Source organism: Bacillus rossius, chromosome 17 (assembly GCF_032445375.1).
Source record: "Bacillus rossius redtenbacheri isolate Brsri chromosome 17, Brsri_v3, whole genome shotgun sequence".
NCBI classification, from domain to species: Eukaryota; Metazoa; Arthropoda; class Insecta; order Phasmatodea; family Bacillidae; genus Bacillus; species Bacillus rossius.
Window position 1 is genome coordinate 1,026,198 of NC_086344.1, and position 25,089 is coordinate 1,051,286.

Here is a 25,089-nt window from a genome sequence, read left to right on the forward strand (position 1 = left end):
TTGCCCCTTGGATGGGCAGCCCTTGAGGATTTTTCTGACAGTAATGTTTTTGAAAGGTTGTCTGAATTGTTGCACCATGGATGGGCAGCCCTTCAGGATTTTTCTGACAGTAGTGTTTTTGAAAGGTTGTCTGAATTGTTGCCCCTTGGATGGGCAGCCCTTCCGGAATTTTTCTGACAGTAGTGTTTTTGAAAGGTTGTCTGAATTGTTGCCCCTTGGATGGGCAGCCCTTGAGGATTTTTCTGACAGTAATGTTTTTGAAAGGTTGTCTGAATTGTTGCCCCTTGGATGGGCAGCCCTTCAGGATTTTTCTGACAGTAGTGTTTTTGAAAGGTTGTCTGAATTGTTGCCCCTTGGATGGGCAGCCCTTGAGGATTTTTCTGACAGTAATGTTTTTGAAAGGTTGTCTGAATTGTTGCACCATGGATGGGCAGCCCTTCAGGATTTTTCTGACAGTAGTGTTTTTGAAAGGTTGTCTGAATTGTTGCCCCTTGGATGGGCAGCCCTTCCGGAATTTTTCTGACAGTAGTGTTTTTGAAAGGTTGTCTGAATTGTTGTCCCTTGGATGGGCAGCCCTTGAGGATTTTTCTGACAGTAGTGTTTTTAAAGGTTGTCTGAATTGTTGCACCATGGATGGGCAGCCCTTCCGGAATTTTTCTGACAGTAATGTTTTTGAAAGGTTGTCTGAATTGTTGCACCATGGATGGGCAGCCCTTCAGGATTTTTCTGACAGTAGTGTTTTTGAAAGTTTGTCTGAATTGTTGCCCCTTGGATGGGCAGCCCTTCCGGAATTTTTCTGAAAGTAGTGTTTTTGAAAGGTTGTCTGAATTGTTGCCCCTTGGATGGGCAGCCCTTGAGGATTTTTCTGACAGTAGTGTTTTTAAAGGTTGTCTGAATTGTTGCACCATGGATGGGCAGCCCTTCCGGAATTTTTCTGACAGTAGTGTTTTTGAAAGGTTGTCTGAATTGTTGCCCCTTGGATGGGCAGCCCTTCCGGAATTTTTCTGACAGTAGTGTTTTTAAAGGTTGTCTGAATTGTTGCACTATGGATGGGCAGCCCTTCCGGAATTTTTCTGACAGTAGTGTTTTTGAAAGGTTGTCTGAATTGTTGCCCCTTGGATGGGCAGCCCTTGAGGATTTTTCTGACAGTAGTGTTTTTGAAAGGTTGTCTGAATTGTTGCCCCTTGGATGGGCAGCCCTTCCGGAATTTTTCTGACAGTAATGTTTTTAAAGGTTGTCTGAATTGTTGCACCATGGATGGGCAGCCGTTCAGGATTTTTCTGACAGTAATGATTTTGAAAGGTTGTCTGAACTGTTGCACCATGGATGGGCAGCCCTTCAGGATTTTTCTGACAGTAGTGTTTTTGAAAGGTTGTCTGAATTGTTGCCCCTTGAATGGGCAGCCCTTCCGGAATTTTTCTGACAGTAGCGTTTTTAAAGGTTGTCTGAATTGTTGCACCATGGATGGGCAGCCCTTGAGGATTTTTCTGACAGTAGTGTTTTTGAAAGGTTGTCTGAATTGTTGCCCCTTGGATGGGCAGCCCTTGAGGATTTTTCTGACAGTAATGTTTTTGAAAGGTTGTCTGAATTGTTGCACCATGGTTGGGCAGCCCTTCAGGATTTTTCTGACAGTAGTGTTTTTGAAAGGTTGTCTGAATTGTTGCCCCTTGAATGGGCAGCCCTTCCGGAATTTTTCTGACAGTAGCGTTTTTAAAGGTTGTCTGAATTGTTGCACCATGGATGGGCAGCCCTTCCGGAATTTTTCTGACAGTAGTGTTTTTGAAAGGTTGTCTGAATTGTTGCCCCTTGGATGGGCAGCCCTTGAGGATTTTTCTGACAGTAGTGTTTTTGAAAGGTTGTCTGATTTTTTGCACCATGGATCGTCAGCCCTTCCGGAATTTTTCTGACAGTGGTTAGTTTAGGTTAGGTTAGGTTAGGTTAAGTTATGTTATGCTTCATTTGTTGAAAGAAAAAAGATAGTGGTAGTAATTAAAACAAATTAATAAAAACCCGTTCGTTGTACACTGTTAAATATATAAACTTTTTTTTTTTAGAACCTTAATATATTACCTAAAACGTTAGTCTGAAACAATTTTTTATGCGACCACCCATATCTTCAAGGGGCGTAAAAAAACAAAAAAGGTAAGATGACAAAAAAATTTCATAACCCTTAGTGAGGACAAAATCGAATTCTATGATAGCGAAATAGACTTGAATAAAATATTAAAATCTCGTCTTTGAACCTGATTTTTGACGGATACTGTCCATTTTTTTTGTAAATTCATAAAAAATTTATTACTTTAAGGTTTTTTCCTTTGGTTTAAGCCACATTTATAGGTACCGTGGTCACACATTTCCGTTCCATGCGACTTCCTTTCCCTTCATGAAATTACTCCTAACAAATGCCGTATACAGAGAGCTTTTTGAGGTGACAACGTCTAATAAATCGATGTACGCCGGCTGCACCCACGAAAAAGTGTACCGTTACGCACATTGTTCCGTTACGCTGTGTCCCGTTACGCTCATTGTACGCTTGCGCCGCATCTATCTCTCTTCCACTCGATTGGCCTATGCGTCCGAGGAGAAGAAAGACAGCGGCAGCACACAACTTACATCTACACGTGAACTGTTTCGTCGACTGTTTATAAAGTGAAGTGAAAAGTTAATGTGGTTTTCATTGCTTATTACAACAATTTCGGCAATAAAGATTAATTATTCTTGCATTTTAAAAATCCGATTACTAGTATAATTTCAAGTATTTATTCATTTATTATTAAAATAAAAATTATTCAATTTTATTCATAAAAGAATGCAATCATTTCATCAATATTTTGTTATGACGTTGTCACGTTAAACTATCGTTCGTAAACCGACTTTACAGACAACCAATTTTTTTTAGTGAATCTCTTTTGCTGAGAAAGCTAAAATTCTCGAGCGTTACGAAAATTACGATCGCACGAGGGGAATAGTTAGGTACGTGGTGGGGGAACCGGTAGAGAAGGAGTGCGCGTCAGCGGCGATGCCACTGCAACGCATGCGCTAGCGGTCGAATGGGAAGACTTCAAGGGGGGATAGGTGCATATAGCGCGGCATGCTACATGCTAGTTGCAACAGCCGGAAGGGGTTTTGACGGCGGGGATGAGGTAGGTATGACGCAGCAGTGATGCTTCAGAATTCTTGTAACGCTAACGCTGCATGCGTTTTGTCCACTCGTTTTCGTAACGGGAAACGATTGACGTTACCATATTTGAGTTATTATATTTAAATTATCTACTATTTATTATTATTCGTGTGGGAAAGAGTTAATGATATTTACAATTAACTTTATAAGTATTATACATTTTTATGTGAATAGTGTGATTGAAATGTAAATTATTTATCTCTATCCATACCTAATAAGGAAGAAGTTTCTCTAAGGTTGCGCGTGGACTCCGCACGCACGGGAAGCCATCTTTTCACAGACGAGAGAGCCAAACGCCCGATCGTGCATCTTCATTTTTTTTTTTGTTCATTGTAAATAAATATGGCGGTGTTGATAAAAGGGTACTAATAGTCAATGAGGTTAGGTTAGCTAGATTATAAATACTTTAAAACATTGTGGACGGTTGATTTGGTTAGGATAGCTACATTTAAGATACGGAAAGAAAAAAAAAGAACTTCGGGGAACTTCGAGTTTTGGCTCTCTCGTCTGTGAAAAGAAGGCTTCCCTTCCACGCACAAGCGGTTTTGTTTTATTGATATGCTGAGCAGTCATTTTGAAGCGAGTAAGAAATTTTGTTAGTTCGTGTTTGTTCAGAAGCTTGTCAATTCTTTTTTTTTCCTTTCTCTCTGCCGTTCTACCCCTTACGATGTACTTAACAACTCGAGGTTTAAATTTCTATCACATGTGCCGAGTTGCGCGAGCTGTTCTTAAGGGGCCCGCCTCGTCAGGGGTGTACGTGTGTCAGCGAGGCGGGATGATAAGCGCGACGCTCGCTGGTGCTTCTAGCGCGGTGTCTCCTCTGGACTGGCGCGCAGTCTTCTCGTCGTGCACAGGATAACTGTGAGATCTGAGCGGTAACCGTAGCTTACATGGCGGAGAAATGAAGATAAAGGTGTAATGCAAGTCTCTTATCTTAAGTGCTTTCAATAATCAGTACTAGTTTTTTTACGCCTAAATATTACTCTGAAAGCATGCGTTTTAGCATATTTAACTCTTCTAAAACTACAGTTTAAAAACTTAATCCAAAATCAAAAGTACTTTTCGGCCACAAGCGAACTCTTAAGGCTGTTGGATAGTCGGGCGCTGGCATCTTGCCAGTATAGGAAAATCAATGTTAACTAAATTACCTTTTAATTATGCACTAAATAAGATAAAAAAGTGAAATAAAAACCAAAACGCAGATAATGCAGGTATACACTTGCGTTAATACCCATTATTTTAATAACATTTTCACATAGTTTTTAAATGACTTGTTCATTTTTCAATACTCTATTGTAAACAGGCTACCCGTTTTATATATAAAATGAATATTAAGGCATATTCTGCAAATTATTCAGATCAAAAAAGATTCAGACCGCATGTCTCTATCTGTAATAGGAAAGCTATAATATTATATTTGTTGTATTTAAATAATTTGGCAGGGGCAAATATCTCAGATGAGCGATGGCTAGATGGGTGAGGGGGGCAGGAAGGGAGGCAAGCTGTCAGGTAGCTGCCTTGGTGCCTTGGAGGGGAGGGGGGAGGTACGAATGCCTTCCTAGAGCTGTTTACAGTTTGTAGGTCGTGACTCACCACGGCATCGAAACTCTGGTATATTTTCCCCTTTCGTTCTTGACAAATACTCAGTTTGAATCCTAGACCCTAAAACAGATTTTGCAAACTGGTATACCATATCACTTCAGTGTGAACCACCAAATTATAAGTGTATATTACCATGTTACTGACGATGCAAATAAAATTATGTCATTTACTATATGTGCAATTTGTGTGACACTGATTATAAACCAATTATAATGACTAGCCAAAGTTATTACAACTTCAGCATAACATTCGTTAACTGCTTTCTACATGTCGTGGACTTAAATATGATTGAAAACATGTATCAATAATATTATATGGTAAACAAAATGTTCAATGTCTGAAAAAAATATATAGTCATAGCTTTTAACTAGGGACCGGTAAAGTAGGATATTTTTTCCAAACTTCAACATAGTAAGTAGTATTCATTAAAATATCTCTATCGAATTCGTATACTTTTTTAGAAATGAAATATTTATTATATTTAGCAGATTAAGTGTGATTACGCACGCAATATCGGCGAGAGAGCGTACAGACAAATAAAAAAATTGCTTAAAAACCATTAATATATTGGGCCTGCGTGTTATCTGACAACATATACATAACTTTTATTGTAGGGTCAGTGAGAAAACTATTTTGCAATGCTTGAATGATTTCACCTTATTTGCGCAAAGCAACTATTGTTAATAAATAAATCCAGAAACTACGTAATTATTTATTACGCTCAGTTGCGTTCATATTTAAAAAAAGGAGGAAAAAAGTTTACCCATACGAAATAAAACGTTAAACGTAAATGTTTCGTTGCTCCAGTTGTCTGTATATTATAAATATATATATATATTAATATACGATAACTTATATTGCTGTAAATATTTTGCAGCATTGCGAAGAGTGTTGAATTATAGTGTACAGTAAAATCTAGGACCGGGACCATATGTGCGTCGCATCGCTCTTCATTTCGGCAATATTAGTTTACGCTACTGAATACACACATGCCTACATTATATACATACATTAGCATAATATATCTGAGGACGTAGAACAAGTTATAGTTATATAATTTATACGAGAGTTGTTATATTTGAATTAATTTTGCATTTACTTCACGAAACTAATCACAAACATTATTATTAGGCCTATTAAAATAAGTGAATATCTAATCAGACAAAAGTTATTAAACTATACAAATAATACGTTCTTTGAATGTTTGATGCAATGAGGAATTTTGATTCAGTGAAGTCTTTTGGACATAACGCCATACAAATAATAAAACAACTCACTTAAACTTTAATTTATATTTCTTAATCTAAAAATAATAGTGCTTACCCAATTTATAGTAGGCCAATATATAGTATGAAATTATAATATTTGAATTTTTTTGGTTAATCACATTAACAGCTATTATTCTGATAAATTACAAGTCCCGTGTATGTTTCAGTTGCACTCATAACACATCTTCATATTAAAAATATGGATTATTTTACAGGTTTACTGATCGACGAAGTCAGAATAAGTAGAGAATTTTGGTTGAGTAAAATGCTTCCAAAACTTCAGACATTTTACAAGGAGTGTCTTCTGCCTGAAATAATAGATTCGCGGAGAGCTCGAGGGCTGAGCATCAAAGATCAGTCATACATTCAAGATGCAAAGAAGAAACTGCAGCTTGACAAACATAAAACAAGAACAAAAAGTATTTGATATGATTTGGGAGGTAATGTGTAGCTTAGATATGCGTGTACTGTATGTACAGATATGTAGGCCTATTGTAGATATTGAAGGTATGTTTGTTTTTGAATGCCTAAAAAAGGTTATCAATAGATAAAGTAACTAATAACGCAATTTAAAAGCCTACGTGTTTCTCTCTCCCTCTCCTTTTTACATCGCACATTCTCTGATCAGCTTCTGTAAAAAAAATTCTGTGAAAAACAATTTTCAACATGTTGTGGCTTGTTGCTGAATTAATAATAACCACACACTAACGTAATGACTTCTAAATCACATATAAAATAATAATTTATTTGCTTATATAAATTATAAGTAGATTTCTTCAGGCTTTGCTGACTTCGGAATAACGATTACTAGGTACAAAGATTTGTCTTAGGTCGTGCAAGTGTTTCAGATTATGTCTGTGGTAAGAGAAAGGATTTATGATTCTTGCAGGAATGAACAGTAATTTTTTTAACAGAAAAATTAATGAAAAAAAATTAAAAATTACTTAAACACACTTTGTAATACGTTGGCGTATTTAATTTTGTTTCGAAGGCATAAGAATTTCACCGAAATGGAAATTTACTAGCGAAGAAATTTCTTGCTCATTATGGTGACCTTCGAAACCGTTTTGAAGTATGCTCGTATAATAAATGTGTGTATCTACAATATCAGTATAAATGCAAATTTATTAGAATTACATAATTATATATATTTATATATATTTGTGAAATTATAATCATGATAAAAGGTTAAAATAATATGCAATGATTATATGTATGCTGCATACTATACATTTTATTCAGCTTGCAAATTATTTTTTTACTCTCCTGAACCATACGATGATAACACAGTTGCCCATATTTATTATATGTGGTTTTGAAATGCACCGTGCTATTGCAAAATCGCAATTCCGTCCGTATAAAATTTTAGGGCAGCTCATTTCTGAATAAATTATTGTATTAAATATTTAAAACTGTTTTTCACGAGACAAAAAAAAAATCCTCACTTAATTTGTGTATTTTCACTAATTTAATACACTCATTATTGGATTAACAGAAGTCTCATTTGTCACGTAAAGTTAGAAAACAGCATTTTTCCAAATTCAAATAGCAAATTATAACACGAACAATGCCGTTTTAATAGTAGGATATTGATAGGTAGCTCGCTCGTCGTAAGTCTTCAAGAAAGTTAGTGCGTCCCTGCCCATTTGTATCCTTCCCCACGTTCAAGTACACATATACAACAAGATGTAACCAAACCAACTACGTTGCCATTCACTTGACTGTGGATTAAAGGAAGGCTTCATTGTTCAATGTCTTCACTTCGAATTCAATTCGAAATTCCGGAAGTTCATCGCCTATAATGTGCAATAAAAAGTAAACGACTTCAACTATTCAACTAGTCCCTATATATATATATGTATGTGTGTATATATATATATATATATATATATATATATTTATATATATATATATATATATATATATATATATATAGGGACTAGTTAAGTACTGATCTTTACTTTTATTCTTAAACGATACTTACACACGCTTATTATTTACAGGTAGGCTTACGAAAAATATCTGGATGACCAGTTATGAAAAAATATAGTAAATAATATAACATTTACAGCACAGTACGTACGTGCTCATCTAAAGTGACGTTTGGTGGGAATTTGTACGAAGTAGATTTTGGTTCAGGTACAGAAAATTACGGATCTTTTAGTCATCTCTGCTAGTGTCAGAAGGATCATTACAGTGCTGAAATACGTTTCGCTGTAGAAGACTCACCAGCTGGCGGAGGGTGGGGTCATGGGTGCGAGTTTCTCGTGAGACATGCATGAGCGTGATGGGAGTGTTTAATGTCAGGTTGATGTTGCTTGATTATTAAGCCATCCTCATTCCCTCTACAAAGTTAGCCTACGGACTAAACAAATAGGGGAAGTGTTTGAATATTTATTTACACACACGATTATTTCACCAGTAATAACTTATAAAAATCAGTGGTGGAATATTCACTCACGCTTTACATACCATCTGGCAATTTCAGCCTTTGTGGTATATCTGCTTCTGGTTTAGATATTTTTTCAGGCCAATGATGTATAATTCCGCCAAACGTTAACAATAGTATTGCCATGCAGGAAATGCCATGTGACTACCACAAGAAAATGTTTTCAATCGGAAGATGCAAAATACGCATTAAAGTAGATCTAAGCCAGTAGATCTTACAAAAAAGTTGAGGTTACATTGCGGCACCTATAAACAACTGTAATACCACAGTCGTGTGACATATTTACAATTGAAGTCAAATAAAATTTAAAATTATCTTCAATAATTTTTTGTTGTTTATTACACCAAATATTACATAATTATATGTGGTAATTTAGTATTGACATACCTTAATGCCACATTAATTACTTTCAATCTCACAGACGCTGGAAATTTGACATGTATTGCATTTTGTTAAAAGTACGAGTACAGTATTATAGTGATCACGGAAGCGCCTTAGATAGAGAACTGCAGTATGATTGGTCAAATGCGAAAGATGCTAAGAAACCAGACAGGAAATTAGGTGATAAATCCATGCCACCTGCGTGGCATAAAAACTGATAAAGTGGATATCACACATCGTAGCAAGACATACAAAATTAATTATGCCACAAAGCAAAAAGAAAAAAAATACCTAGGTATATCTTACTCAAGGCAACTACATTATTCATATAAATCGAATGGTGACCGAAAGAAAAACCCCACTAATTTAATAAACATTTCATGTAGGCAAATTATCTTTAGATTTTGCATAAACGAAAAAACTGCTAATTAAAAAGTTCAATTAGCGTGGCCTTAAAAATGACGTTTTTATTATAAGCAACTGTGATGCATTTATAAATTAGAAATCCCAACCCCATTCTTTAATAATTTTTTTTTGTGGTACAAATGTGTACTCCACGTGACTTTGAAAGCTTCCCGACTACGCACAGGGATCAAGCCTTGATTCTGCGTTCAAACAATAACTTGTTTTTGTCAGAGATATACACGGAGACATACTCAGTAATTCTAGAAATATCGAAGGTGAATTGTAGATACGCGTAGATCTAGGCCCTACATAAATTAATACACGTATGCGTTGCCTTCCATTACTATTTATGATTTCTTTTACTGCAACATCGGCAGGCAGACTATGTAGGGCCTAAATGTCGCTGCGCGAACTTTCGGTGTTATTTTGAAAAGACCTTCTAGTTTCAAATGATGTCGCACATAGAATGTGTACGACGCCTTTTACAGGCATGTTGAACGGAGATGTTTATCAAACAAGCAAAAGAAAATAAACACATATGGCACTGTGAAAACTTAATTATATGTACCACTTTGCAGAGTTCGCAATATCAAAGTATTTATTTTTAAATTCTGTGTAGCATTTTGATATCTATAACTTATTGAATTAAATTATTGAATTCACAAATTCCACCATTTATTTTTCCTGAGCTTCCCATAACACCTCGACTCGCCCCAGGACAAGCAGCATGAGATGATTCCTTTCCTCTTTTCAAACAAGGGATTACGTAATCCCCATTAGTGAAGCACCCAGCTGTGTTGACGAGGGTCGACAAGGCGTGTCATTAGCCTGGAGGGACAAAGGTGGATTGTACGGCCAAATTCGCCTGAAAATTCAGAAGATGCTACTTGTAATACATCCGTGCATTTAGATAGGCAATTTTTCATATTTTACTGGAGTTCTTGGCAACCAGTCAACGGCCTTAAATGCTTTTCGTAAGCAGACCCCACTCGGATGTCTCGAGTAGTTTTGAAATCGCGTTGTTTTACCTGAAGCTGTGCGCACCGTGTGTGTGCCCGGGTGGGCGGGAGGGAGATAGTTTGCTGTCCCCAGCGGTCACGCGGCACTTGAGTCGGGGACGGACACCGGCCTACCCCCCTCCTCGCCCACTCCTCCGCCTGGAGCGCCCTGGGTGGACCCCGGCGGCCCACACAGACCACTCCAGCTCGACTGCCAGACCACACCCGGGCGCGGCGCAGGAGTCGGCGGACAGGACATCCCCTCAGCGGACCTAGTGACTCCACCACCCCACACACTCCACAATCATCTGCACCCGAACACATCAGAGACGTACACGCAGACAGAAATGGGCGCCACCCCGCGGCCTGGGACACTTCGCGAGCCCCCTGGACCGATGCCACGGACAGGCACAGACAGGCAGGCGGACCGGGCAGTGACGACAGTGTGTCTGTTCCTCGACGCACTGGTCGCCGACTGCGCTGTCCGCACCAGCAGCTGAGCCGAGTCGCACCGGGTTGTCGCGACGTCCAGGCTGCAGGCAGCGCAGAGCGCCGGACAGAGGAGAGGGTTGAACGGCCCGTCCAGTATTTGCTCTCCGGGACGCGCACCGCCCGCCAACTAAGCGGCGTGACGCGGCGAATATCGCGCACAATGTGCGTTCCTTTACTGCCTTCCGTGCGCGCTGTGCGCGATTACACTGAATTATCATTATATAAATATATATATTTTTATTTTACAACAGATTCACTTCTAAATAGTTTGTAATACTACAGGAAAGATAATGCTGATTCGTGAAACATATGGCCATGATTACTTTTGCATAATGAAATACGTTTCCCCGACATAAATTCTTAAGAAAATTGTCGCATGATTATTTATACGAGCATAATTTTTTTGAAAACATCGCAAACAAAACCATTATTTTGTTGTATAATGCTTGTTTTTGTGCGCCGTTGGCAACTGGTTGAAAAAGGAATCTTTTTAAAAGTGCAGTTGCATTTTATTTTTTCTGTTTGGTTATTTTATTTTTCCGCAATTTCTCACGCATTCCACAAGCAAGACAATCCTTCGTATATCTCAGGCTACCAACTATAACAAGGAGCGTGTGTGCGGATGTGACCGAGGAGAACGTGTAATAACTCGTGATGTCAGACGCAGGCCTGGAGTCCACTTTGTAAGTCTCCAGTCGCCGATGACTTATTTGGTCGCTCGTGTGAAAAAGGCCTAACCACGCGCTTTTTGACGTGACAACGTCTAATAAATCGATGAACGCAGGATGCACGCACGAAAAAGTGTCCCGTTACGCAGTGTCCCGTTACGCTCATTGCACGCTTGCGCCGCATCTATCTCTCTTCCACTCGATTGGAACAACCATCGATTTGACTTTTTCGAGGCACATTAAACTTGAAACATTCGTTTCCTACTTTTCCTATCATGCTATCATCGTCCTATCCTTAACAGAATAACACAGATTGGAAGAAGTTAAATAGCAAACATGTAAAAAAGGTATAGTTAAATTATCTCTTCGTTAAAGTAATAAACATAATTGAATTAATGAGTGAAAAAAAAGTAAATTTATCAATTAAATTGTAGATTTCATTTCACTCCGTCTTTGTATCCATACAAAAGAGTGATAATTAAATAAAAATGATTCAATTTTATTTATTCATAAAAGTATGCAATCATTTCATCAATGTTTTGTTATGACGTCACGTTAAACTATCGTCCGTAAACCGACTTTACAGACAACCAATTTTTTTACAAGTTAATTTTGGAAAGAATAGCGTTTGATTAAACGAATTATTTTTGACGTGATAACGTCTTATAAATGATGGACGCCGGCTGCACGCACGAAAAATTGTCACTTTCCACCTGAGCCGAGCGTGCAAGAACCGGCCAACCACCCTGCGAGAAAATCTTCTATAATATCAAACAGGTTAGGGCGGGCTTTCTAACTAATTGTTCGTGTTTATATTGTAACAAAATTATTTTAATTAAATTTTGCAAAAAACTGTGAATAATATTCGAAAATTAAAAATGTATTAAAATTTTCATCAATGTTTTCTAATGACGTTATCACGTAAAATTATCGTCCGTAAACCTACTGTACAGACAACCCCCTTTTTTTTTGTTGATCAAATTCGATCCAACGATGATCTAAAGAGTGACGTTTAGAATACGTTTAGTTTTTCAAAAGCGGGATATGCCAATCTGGCGCCAGTCTGGCGCTCGTGGAAGGTGCTGGCTCGGAAAATTTGCAGTCCCAAACAGCCTTATCGAACCCAGGGCAGAATACCCGATTTTGGCATCGAAACCTAAAGTCCCTATTCTAGGAGCACCATGTACAGAAAAAGCTGCAAAAAAAACCTCTTTATTTTTCCCACCTGAAATTATTTAGTTTTTGAGGAGCTGAGGAGCTTCATTGCAATTTATTAATTTCTAATGTGGCCATGAGTGAAATTGTATTGTAAGACTATGTTAGTGAGACTTTTGATAATTTAAACTCGTGGGAAACCAGCCTTGAAAGCAAAGAGGGGGGAATGTTATGACATACACATTATCTGAACAGTTAGACGCCGCTGTGTTCAGTTGTTGCATTGAATATATATATATATATAATATTACATATTATTATATGATATATTCAGTGACTTTAAAAAAAGGACCATTTGTATATATTTCTCATTTGTTTGTGCTTTGAGCGTGGACATGTCACAGTGTTTTTATTTTTGTTTGTTGGTTGGATGCGGACGATACTTTCTCCTTGCTTGTGCGTCCAATAAAGGACAGTAAAAATTAAGATGGACGCCTAGACACATGTTGGTGCTGGGTGCTACTAGAATTCACCAATTTTCGGGTGAATTCTTTAACTTCTGTAGTTACGGAACATAATATTATATATTGTTGCGATTTACAGGGTTAGTAAAGGGATAGCCCAATTAAAGATTATTATCACACACACAGTTTTATTTATTGCCACTATTTACATTACTAGCTAATAATATAAAAATGCCAATTGATCATTTGTACTTAAAATATCGTTGCTTCCTCCAGTCACTCGTTTCTCACAATCCACACACCTCGCTGGGCCGCACCTCTGGCGCAACTCTCGCCGCAGCACCCCTCGTGGTCCTCCGTCGCGGGACTCCGTCGCCACACTCCGCCGCCGCCGTCGCACTTCCCCTTCGCCGAGATCCCACTCGATGCCTCGCTAGGAACTTCGCTCGGGACTCCGCCGCGCCCGCGACTCTATAACCCGGAACTGAACTTTTCGCCCTGAAACCTTCGTCCAGGGACTTCGCCGCTCTATCGCCCGGAAACTCCCGCTGCGGGAAGACTACCGACTTCACTCCGAACTCCCCGAGGCTGGCGTCCCCCGGCTTATATATCAGCCCAAACACCTTCCAGAACTCCCTAGCGCGGCTGGGGCCAGTCGCGTCATTCCGCGCCGACCCGACCGGCAGAAATCTCTCGGAAACACGTGTCAGCGACTCGAGTACCTCCGCATCTGTCCGGTGTCAGTTACGTGTCAAAGGCAAGGCGCCGCGCGGGGAGTAGTGGGAAGAAGGGGGGATAAGCGACAATACTTGTTATCTTCCAGGTGCGCGCGGCGCATATCATGTTGCGGCAGCCGCCAGCAAACTCTGCACCTGCTCGTGTCCCGGCCTTGCTCACGTTCGTAACAGTATATTCAATGGTTGTTGGGAGCGAATGCTGGACGGCGCGGCAGTGCTGGGCGATGCGAGACCCGGTTGCCCAGGCACCGGGAACGGGGCTTCTGAAGGCGCCTGAAGGCCCCTGAAGGCGTTTGAAGGCGCGACCGCAACTTCCCGCCGGCCTCCTTGCGGTGCCGCGACTTCCGCCGTCCGTAGCGCCTCCCCGGGTACAGTCTGTGTCGCGCAGAACTGGCCCGCCCGCGTCGCTTCTCACGAGCGCACCGTCCATTGTAACTATAATTGTGTACGTATAGGGGCACACTTATTAGACTGCAACAAGGTATATCTGAACCCGTGGTTTCTTCCTTGTAATTGGCGGACGACTGCGAGAGAAGTCGATGCCTTATTTTTACCGAGCCACTCAGGACGCGTTTACTTCCACACTGAATCACTGTGATTGGTGTTGTTACAATCGATTTGTACCTGGAAGAAACTCACCCAATCAAAAAAACACAGATGATGATATAGTGTTTTCAATTTCATCTAGTCTCGAAATCTTTTCGCGTAATCTGCATGCTCCTATGTATGTATGTACATTAGAAGTTATACTTACTCGGCATAGTAAAATTGGAACATAATCTCACTTGTATAAATACACTTGAAAATATACTTGACATTTTTTTATCATAAGTATCACTAATATCCGCAATAAATAAATGTTCTTAATTATATGGATAAGCATTCAATATCAATCACTAAAGCTCTTAAGCAGATGTACAATTTTTATTTGTATGTAGTTTGTTTTTTCATCCTGTGAAAATTTCGTTACATAGTACATGCGCATAGTAAAAATTCATAATTTTTTCATAACATGCCTAAAGAAATATAACTTTGAAAGATAATCATATAGCCTCACTGTTCTAAATTGAAATTGGAATCAATTGCTGATTAAAAATGAGGAATATGTACACATGCCGGAGAAAGAGTATTAAAATTCTTAATAGGTTAAACAAACTGTTTAAGTTATTTGGCACTAGATGTTTGGTTTAGTTTTATAAAGTTTGTTTATTATACTGAAGAGTATTACATATGGCATAATGCCAAAATAAAATAAAACATTAGTACATTAGTACATATATACACAATTTACAATATAACAATGTATACACGCTGCGATATAAGACGTTTAGTAGTATCCTCGCATATTCCACGCGACCGTGTTCTTGCTCAGGTACATATTCATTACATAATCAATATCTTTTATTGTTTATAACTTATTTTATAAATGCTTTTTAGAAACTTAAAATCCTACACTTATGTCAATTTTAGCATAAACTAAGAGCATTTTTAACAAACAAAAATTAACTTTCCCAAAAACACTGAATAACTCAGGTTTGTAGGACTGGGAAAAAAAATATATTTCCGTTGATTTATGAATTATAAAACAAAAAAAAATAATTAATGCATGTCAAAGGTCACGCACAAAAGATGAATTCAAAACAGTTTTGTTCACGATTACGTGCTCATAGTTCCTGCGGAGATTTGCATTTAAATTGGCCTTTAAATGTCTAAAACCCATGAAATAAACATTATTACATTTATTTAAAATGTTTTAAATAATTATCGATAAGTATTATTGCTATGAAAAAAAAACACGATTTTACGGAAGCAAAATAATTAAGGATGCAACCCCCGTAATACGGTGGACCTAAAAGTGCAGACACGTCTAAAAAACGATATTAAGTTAATTTAAACATAGAGAAAATAGCAAGGAGATAAAGACAGAAGTTTGAACGAAAGTTAGTAAAGAAATTATAGAAGACATTGGGTCAAAAATTTGTAATTAATTATGCTAACATTTCGAAATTTTGAGGAAAAAAAGAAATTTATATAATTTTAGACGAAGAAAAATGCTCCTATGTATGTACATTAGAAGTTATACTTACTCGGCATAGTAAAATTGTAACATAATCTCACTTGTATAAATACACTTGAAAATATACTTGAAATTGTTTTTTTTTTTATCACAACAAGTACCTATCACTAATATCCGCAATAAATAAATGAAATAATTTTATAAATAGGAACAAAGTATTTTAATTTGCGGGGACATTACAAATATAGCTTATATTATGTCCCTTATATTACAGTGTATTTAGCACGAGAGAACGCTGGGTGCTTCAGCTAATATACATTTGTGTGTGTATATGTACACACACACACACTCACTCACACACACACACACATTATATATATATATATATATTCTGTTTAAACGATGTTTCGTTTCGCTGACGTAAACCCAGCGCCGTTTGATGTTGCGTCGAGGAGATTCGGTCCCTTTCTCCTGGGAAGTGGATTGGGGGGGGGGGGGGAGGGGGAGGGATTATGTACCAAGCAATGGCGGTGGAAGAGGTTTGACGACGGAGGGAGAAGAAGGACCCAGCGGCGATTAGGCCCAGCGTTTAATGACACACGTGCGTGCGTGCGTGCGCGACGACCGCACGTCCCTAGCACGCGGTAAGACTCATTCCCACAGCGAGGCGTGTACGGAAGTTACGTAAACACGGATACGTGTAGGCCGAGAATGTAAGCGACAACAAACAGAATCCCTTTTTATTTTGTTGAACCCGGGATGGGGGGGGGGGGGGTTACAATCCGGAAGCCAAGCGGCTATAACCCAGATGCCAAGCAAATCCCGAAATTTTGTTTAGGAATCAATTAATGCAATGTGTGGCATGTGATGAAACGATAACTAATTCTCTCATTTTCAAAAAAAAAAAAAATAAAATAAAAACTAAAAATACTACCCATTAAACACTAAAAATTTTTACAACATTTTATGTAAAAAATTTTAAAAATAGTTTTGTGAGAATATCTTGTCTTCATAACGATGTATGCTGACAACTTGTTCCACGTATGCAAACATAAAAAAAAGCTATGTTCTATTAATGGTTCTTGCAGTAGGAAAGATTGATTTATGATGATGTTTTTTTGACATACACCATTGCTGATTTAACTGGATGTTGCAAGAAAACTCAATACAGACAAAAAATATAAATACGCAAAAACACAGAAAAAAGCCCAAATCAGGCGTTGTTAAAAAATTTAAATTATTACAAACATATTTACCATAATTAATTGTGGTTAACTTCGGCTTTTGACACATGACAGGTGTTAGCACTCCGTCATCCACAAACCAGTCATTTATATCTGTGTTAGGAATATCTGGACTTGGATATTCAACATTTGACTCACTATCCCTGTGAATTCCTCTAAAGATCATGCTGATGTATTCTCCCAAAAGATCCAAAGGAAAAACTGGCATAATGATAAACCAGCAAACCAGCAAAATGTAAACGATCTGCATTAAATAAACTCTGCAAATAATGCAGCACTTTATTTGTTTGTTGGTGGTTGAACATAGTTGTAGTTTGTTCTTTTTTTTACGTGACGTCTAACAAATCGATGAACGCCGGCTGCACGCACGTAGAAGTGTCCTGTCACGCACATTACTCCGTTACGGTGTGTCCCGTTACGCTCATTGTTCCGTTACGCTGTGTTCCGTTAAGCTGTCGGCGAGTGCAGTAATAATAGGTTATGTTACAATTGACTAAAAAATTATGGTGATTCATATAATTGATGATAGGTATTTGATTATATATTATGTATATGAAAACTTGTTCATAATTATATTTAAACTTTAAAGCTAAACGTTAGTTTTTAAAATCAATTACAAGTCATCTACACGTGAACAGTTTCGTCGACTGTTTATAAAGTGAAGTGAAAAGTTAAAATGGTTTTCTGCAATAAGAGTTAATTATTCTTGTATTTTAATATTTGAAAACTAGTATAATTTCAAGTATTTATTCTTTTATTGACGTGACGTCTAATAAATCAATGAACGCCGGCTGCACGCACGAAAAAGTGTCCCTTTACGCACACTGTCCCGTTTCGCTGTGTCCCGTTACGCTCATTTTATATTGCTCTTTGCTAACCTGATATCCTACCATTGCGACCGAGTCCGTGGCGTATTTCTGTTTTCATGTATTCCAATGAAACATTTTCATTTCTCTTTGCAAACCTGTTCCTCCCAGCATTGCTGCAGAGTCCGTGGCGCAAATATATTATTTTTGACTGCAATTTGGTGTTGGGTAAGCCATTTTCCTTCACATCATCCTTGAAACACTCCCATTCGTTTCCTACTTTTCCTATCATCGTCCTATGCTTAACAGAATAACACAGACTGGAAGAAGTTAAATAGCAAACACGTATAAAAGTTATAGTTAGAATAATCTCTTCGTTAAAGTAATAAACATATTTGAATTAAAGAGTGCAAATAACAGTAAATTTATCAATTAAATTGTAGATTTCATTTCACTCCTTTGTATCCATACAAAATAGTGATAATTCAAGATTCATTTCTATTCATAAAAGTATGCAATCATTTCATCAATGTTTTGTTATGACATTGTCACGTTAAACTATCGTCCGTAAACCGACTTTACAGACAACAAATTTTGATAAATCGATGAACGCCAGCTGCACGCACGAAAACTTTTCCCGTAACGCACATTGTCCCACTACGATGTGTCCCGTTACGCTCATTGTACGCTTGCGCCGCATATCTCGTCCACTGGATTGGAACAACCATCGATGTGAATTTTTAATCATGTTTTCGTCGTTTGAATTATTAGTATTATGTAATTTAACGATCATCCACCGATTTTCAGCACAATCGGTACGGTTATTTAAAAGTAATGTTGAATTTTCAACTACGTTTTTGTACGTGTTTTACAGTTACACATAATAATTCAAATTACACCCGGGATCTTTTGCACAATGTTTTAAAAAATTTTGTAAGACATTATAAATAAGTTTGGAGTATTTTGGATGCGTATTTGTTCTAAAATCGTATTATAAAACGAAATAGTATAAATTATTCCCCTACGGTGCTGTCGGCTACGGTGACGGACGCGAACCGAACGAATCGCGATATCTACCCGCTTCCGTGGCAACAAGGTACTCGTTAATACATATTTTCTTTTGTTATCGCGAGAGGTGTTATTATTAATGAATTATAAATTAAATTTCGACCCGGGACCACATTTGCATATCATTTTGAGCACTGGAAGGCATAAAAACGTAAAATATTCTCGACGTATTTTAATCTCGGCCAGCGCACCACGAGCGTCTGTGTTGGAGATTAAAGCCGACATTCTTTCTTAAACTTACTAATATTTATTTTATTAACTGCAAGGGCATTTTTATTAAATACTGCGTTTAATTTCACGACGAACAAACTTCGTCGTTAAATGTGTAATTGCGAAATAGCGTAAAATATTCTCGACGATCTTGAAGCTAAATAGCAAACATTTATAAAAGTTATAGTTAAAATAATGTCTTCGTTAAAGTAATAAACATATTTAAATTAATGAGTGCAAATAAATGTATATTTATCAATTAAATTTTAGATTTCATTTCACTCCTTCTTTGTATCCATACAAAATAGTGATAATTCAAGATTCATTTTTATTCATAAAAGTATGCAATCATTTCATCAATGTTTTGTTATGACGTCACGTTAAACTATCGTCCGTAAACCGACTTTACAGACAACTAATTTTTAAAATGTTTTTAATGTTTGTTTGAGATTTATGTAGAACATGTTGGAATGATAATGCTACAGTTACTAAAAACTAAAACGCAAAAAAACAAAATTTTTTTTTTTTTGCAAATCTCCGTTCCCCCGGAGAAACCCCCGGAATGGCCACCGCATGGGGAGCCCAAGAAATGAAACGGGCTCCCCATTTGGAAGCCACCTGGAAGGTTTTTTTCTGTTCCACCCACCGTTTATTTGGTAGCCTGACTTGTTACAAGGGATTGTATTCCTACCAGAGAAAATGCCACCATTTTTTCTGGGCAATCCGCCTTGGAGGAGCCGGGGCGCGAACCCGAGTCCTACAAGTCACAAGGCAGGCGCTCTACCCCAGAACCAGAGTGGTAGAGCGACTATCGGCAGTCTTTTTAACACTGACATGATGTTATTCCACGAGTTTACTGTAGTTTCGTGTGTCATTAACACGTGCAGTAACATATCTTACCCACGGCAACGAACAAATTTTTGTTTTCTTGTGTTGTTCGTTCAGCATGAATTATGTAATTTCATAACAGTGAAATATAATCTGTGTAACTGGTCTGGCAATTTTTTAGTTGTTTTCCTGCAAACAATCTTACAGTCCTGTTGTCCAATATTTATACAGAAATATAGACTAGTAAAAACATATGTAAAGAGATTGGACTGTTGATGGCAAAGTTATTTTGAAATAAATGTTAGATATTAAAAAAAGTGTGTTTAGTTAAAATATGTGTGTGCTTACAAGCATGAATATAACTTTAAATTTATTTGCTTTTAAAGCCACAGAAAAGTTAACCTTGTTATATAACTTTTCGTTTTTTTTACACTGTACAGAAATATACATTCATCAAGAAATGTATGATATGCTTCATAAAAACAAATTGGTTGTCTGTAAAGTCGGTTTACGAATGATAGTTTAACGTGAAAACGTCATAACAAAACATTGATGAAATTATTGATCCAGAAGAAAAGGAAATATCATATTAGGCCTGAGACTGAGCCGTAATAGGTTTTTGCAACCAAACCATTTAGGCATTACAAATATTATATTCTTTGAGGAAGAATTTTTTTTTAATTTTTCTATCTTTTGTATGATAAAATCTACCTCTGCATACTTTTATGAATAAAATTTAATCAATTTTATTGAATTATCACTATTTTGTATGGATACAAAGGAGTGAAATTAAATGTACAATGTAATTAATAAATTAACTTTTATTTGCATTCATTAATTCAAATATATTTATTACTTTTTAAATGTTGCGTGCGACGTATTTATTTTTACAAGTACAAAAATAGTAGCAGATACCGAGATTCGAACCGATATCCTTTGGAATAGAAGTCATCCACGCTAGCCACACGACCACGAGTCCATATTGAGAATAATCGATTCAGATGGTCTAAATTAATAATATTCCACGCACGATATTTATTTCAATTTCTTTTAACTAGCATATTCTCTGTTGGACTCGAAATATTTACACGCTCGTAGGCTCATAACTATAATACGGTATGTGATTTAGTTGATCAAATAACTCATGACAAATAATTATCAATTTCAAACTAAAGCGTGAAAATTATCATACCAGCAATAAATATTTAGTTACACAGCTAAAACAATACTCATACAACACTGTTTAAATATACTGATTTACACTAGTAATTAAAATAATACGTACTTGTAAGAACGCCATTTCCTTGCGAATATACTCCCGTGGCGCGGTGCACAACAATAACCTCGAACCCCGCTATGTTGTCGTCTGCCCCAAGCCGTGTGTGGCGACATGCGCAGGCGTGATCCATCCGGCGCGACCTGCCTATCCCTGCAGCACGGCGGGGTGAAACCTGAGCAGTACGCCACCACGTGCCGGCCGAGTTCTCTGTACCGTCCGCAACACACCAGAGAGATGCCACGCATGCGTAAACAGGACACATCCGAAGTGGGACAATTTTTCGTGCGTGCAGCCACCGTTCATCGATTTGTTAGACGTTGTCACGTCAAAAATTGGTTGTTTGTAAAGTCGGTTTATGGACGATAGTTTAACGTTACAACGTCATAAATACATAGATGAAATGATCGCATACTTTTATGAATAGAAATGAATCTTGAATAATCACTATTTTTTATGGATACAAAGAAGGAGTGAAATGAAATCTACAATTTAATTGATAAATGTACTGTTATTTGCACTCATTAATTCAAATATATTTATTACTTTAACGAAGAGATTAATTTAACTATAACTTTTATAAATGTTTGCTATTTAACTTCTTCCAATCTGTGTTATTCTGTTAAGAATTGGACGATAATAGGAATAGTAGGAAACGAATGGGAGAGTTTCAAGTATGATGTAAAGGAAAATGGCTTACCCAACACCAAGATGCAGTCAAAAGTAATATATTTGTGCGACGGACTCTGCAGCAATGCTAGGAGGAATGGGTTAGCAAAGAGCAATGAAAATGTTACATTGAAATGGATGAAAACAGAATTAGGCCACGGACTCTGTCGCAATGCTAGAAGGTTCAGGTTAGCAAAGAGCAATATAAAATGAGTGTAACGGGACACAGCGAAACGGGACAATGTCCGAAACGGGACACTTTTCGTGCGTGCAGCCGGCGTTCATCGATTTATTAGACATTGTCACGTCAAAAATATATAAATGATTTAATTAGGCTAACATCTGAAGTGATGTGCTTACTTCTTTTGTAAATCGATAAACGCCGGCTGCAAGCACGAAAAAGTGTCCCGTTACGCATATTGTTCCGTTATACTGTGTCCCGTTACGCACATTGTGCGCTTGCGCCTCTTCTATCTCTCTTCCACTCGACTGTTTATAAAGTGAAGTGAAAAGTTAATGTGGTTTTCATTGCTTATTACAACAACAATTTCGGCAATAAAGGTTAATTAATCTTGCATTTTAAAATTCTTATTACTAGTATAATTTCAAGTATTTATTCTTTTATTATTAAAATAAAAATTATTCAATTTTATTCATAAAGTATGCAATCATTTCATCAATGTTTTGTTATGACGTCACATTAAACTATCGTTCGAAAACCGACTTTACAACTAACCAATTTTTTTTTTGAGGAATTACATTCTTTCAGTAGAGATTCTTTTATTCCTTTGATACAGCACTTAGAAAAACTTTAGCTCCGTTTACTTTTTGCTATGGGAATCTGAACTTGTAGAACCCGCCCATTATTACGAACTTTTTTCTACGACATATTTCATATTCAAAAGTGATAAATAACATCAATAAAATTATAAATACTCAAAGTAATGTACCAAAAGTATTACTTATGGCATTAATTACTAATCACAAATTTTACAATAGACAACGCAGCGCGGCACAGCAAAAAAAAAAAAAAAAAAACTAAATTCGGGCTAAACTTTACACTCTTTAGACTAATTCCTGGTAGCAAACAAAATATTGGTTTTTCGCAATGGATAATTTGCAAATTTCTGTTAGCTCTTAAAAATACCTTTCCAACAAGCTATCAAAATTAAAAAAATAAAAAAAAAACAATTTTGATAGCGAGCCCATACAAGGCAGTTTCTTGATAGTGCAATAGTAGCCATTTTTGATGACGTCACCACAGCTATACGCGACAATTTATTGTGAAGTGTGTCACCGTATGAATGAATAAGGAAAAAAAAAAGAATTAAATATTAAATGGTAACACCGATACCTTCTCTACACTAAATTGGTTACGGGAAACATATTTCTCTCCGGCTATGACGTGTGCGAGTTAAAAATTTCATCCGTCCGTCAAAAGTATGAAACCGGAACTACAATAGTCCGTTGCGACCGTCCCGTCCGTAGCGAGTTGCGTCCGTCAGCAGCCGAGCGGTCTTCACCCGTCCGTCACAACATTTACATTTATAGATGCTGCCAACTGCTGAGAGAACTTAAGTTTTAAAGAAAATGCATCTTGTAAAATTATGTCAGTTTGGTAATAATGCAAGCTATGCACCTTTAACGGATTACACTAGTTTTTATTCTTCTTTTCACTATGGTATTTATTTCAACATTTTCTGAGTTACCGTGCATAATTAACTACACTTCTGTGAATCGGATAGTTTTTTTAAAAAAAAATCTGTGTAATGTTACCTAACATGTTTAAAAATGTCTGTAAAGTCGGTTTACGGACGATAGTTTAACGTGACAATGTCATAACAAAACATTGATGAAATGATTTCATACTTTTATGAATAAAATTGAATCATTTTTATTGAATTATCATTATTTTGTATGGATACAAAGAAGGAGTGAAATTAAATCTACAAATTAATTGATAAATTTACTTTTATTTGCACTCATGAATTCAAATATGTTTATTACTTTAACGAAGAGATTATTTTAACTTTAACTTTTATACATGTTTGCTATTTAACTTCTTCCAATCTGTGTTATTCTGCTAAGGAAAGGACGATGATAGGAAAAGTAGAAACGAATGGGAGTGTTTCAAATTTAATGTGCCTCGAAAAAGTCAAATCGATGGTAGTTCCAATCGAGTGGAAGAGATATAGATGCGGCGCAAGCGTACAATGAGCGTAACGGGACACAGCGTAACGGGACATTGTGCGTAAAGGGACAATGAGTCATCTTTTTTCGTGCGTGCAGCCGGTGTTCATCGATTTATTAGAAGTCACGTCAAAATATATCATGTACGCATCTAAAGCAGTAAAATTACTTTAGAAACTTAAAATACAATGCATTTTGGTCATGAAAATCCCTTGCAAGCATTTGGAGGTTATAATTCCATCCGTCAGAAGTATGAATGACGGACGGATGGAAATTTTTTTTGGGCCATACGTACGATTGGCCGTGTGTCACGTGACCGACGGAAACATGGCGCGATAGTACGGAGGTGACGAGCCGTTCATTGCAAATCCGCTGCTTTTACCAAATTTTTGACGTGACAACGTCTAATAAATCGATGAACGCCGGCTGCACGCACGAAAAAGTGTCCTTTACGCTTGTTGTACGCTTGCGCCGCATCTATCTCTTTTCCACTCGATTGGAACAACCATCGATTTGACTTTTTCGAGGCACATCAAACTTGAAACACTCCCATTCGTTTCCTACTTTTCCTATCATCGTCCTATCCTTAACAGAATAACACATATTGGAAGAAGTTAAATAGAAAACATGTATAAAAGTTATAGTTAAAATAATCTCTTCGTTAATGTAATAAACATATTTGAATTAATGAGTGCAAATAAAAGTATATTTATCAATTAAATAAACTGTAGATTTCATTTCACTCCTTCTTTGTATCCATACAAAATAGTGATAATTCAATAAAAATGATTCAATTTTATTCATAAAACTATGCAATAGTTTCATCAATGTTTTGTTATGACGTTGTCACGTTAAACTATCGTCCGTAAACCGACTTTACAGACAGCCAATATTTTTATTGGACGGACGGATTTGGAAATATTCGCCGGTTGTCTTGTCCGGCCGGCAGGTCGCGCGTGATTTACGGATGGGTGACGGACG

At 37.2% G+C, this 25,089-nt stretch overlaps 1 protein-coding gene across 1 annotated transcript in view; it reads left to right on the forward strand.

Moving 5' to 3' along the window:
* LOC134540617 (uncharacterized) overlaps positions 1 to 25,089 on the forward strand; it is a 313,171-nt gene that overhangs the window by 91,790 nt on the left and 196,292 nt on the right. The gene's annotated exons all lie outside the window — the stretch shown is intronic.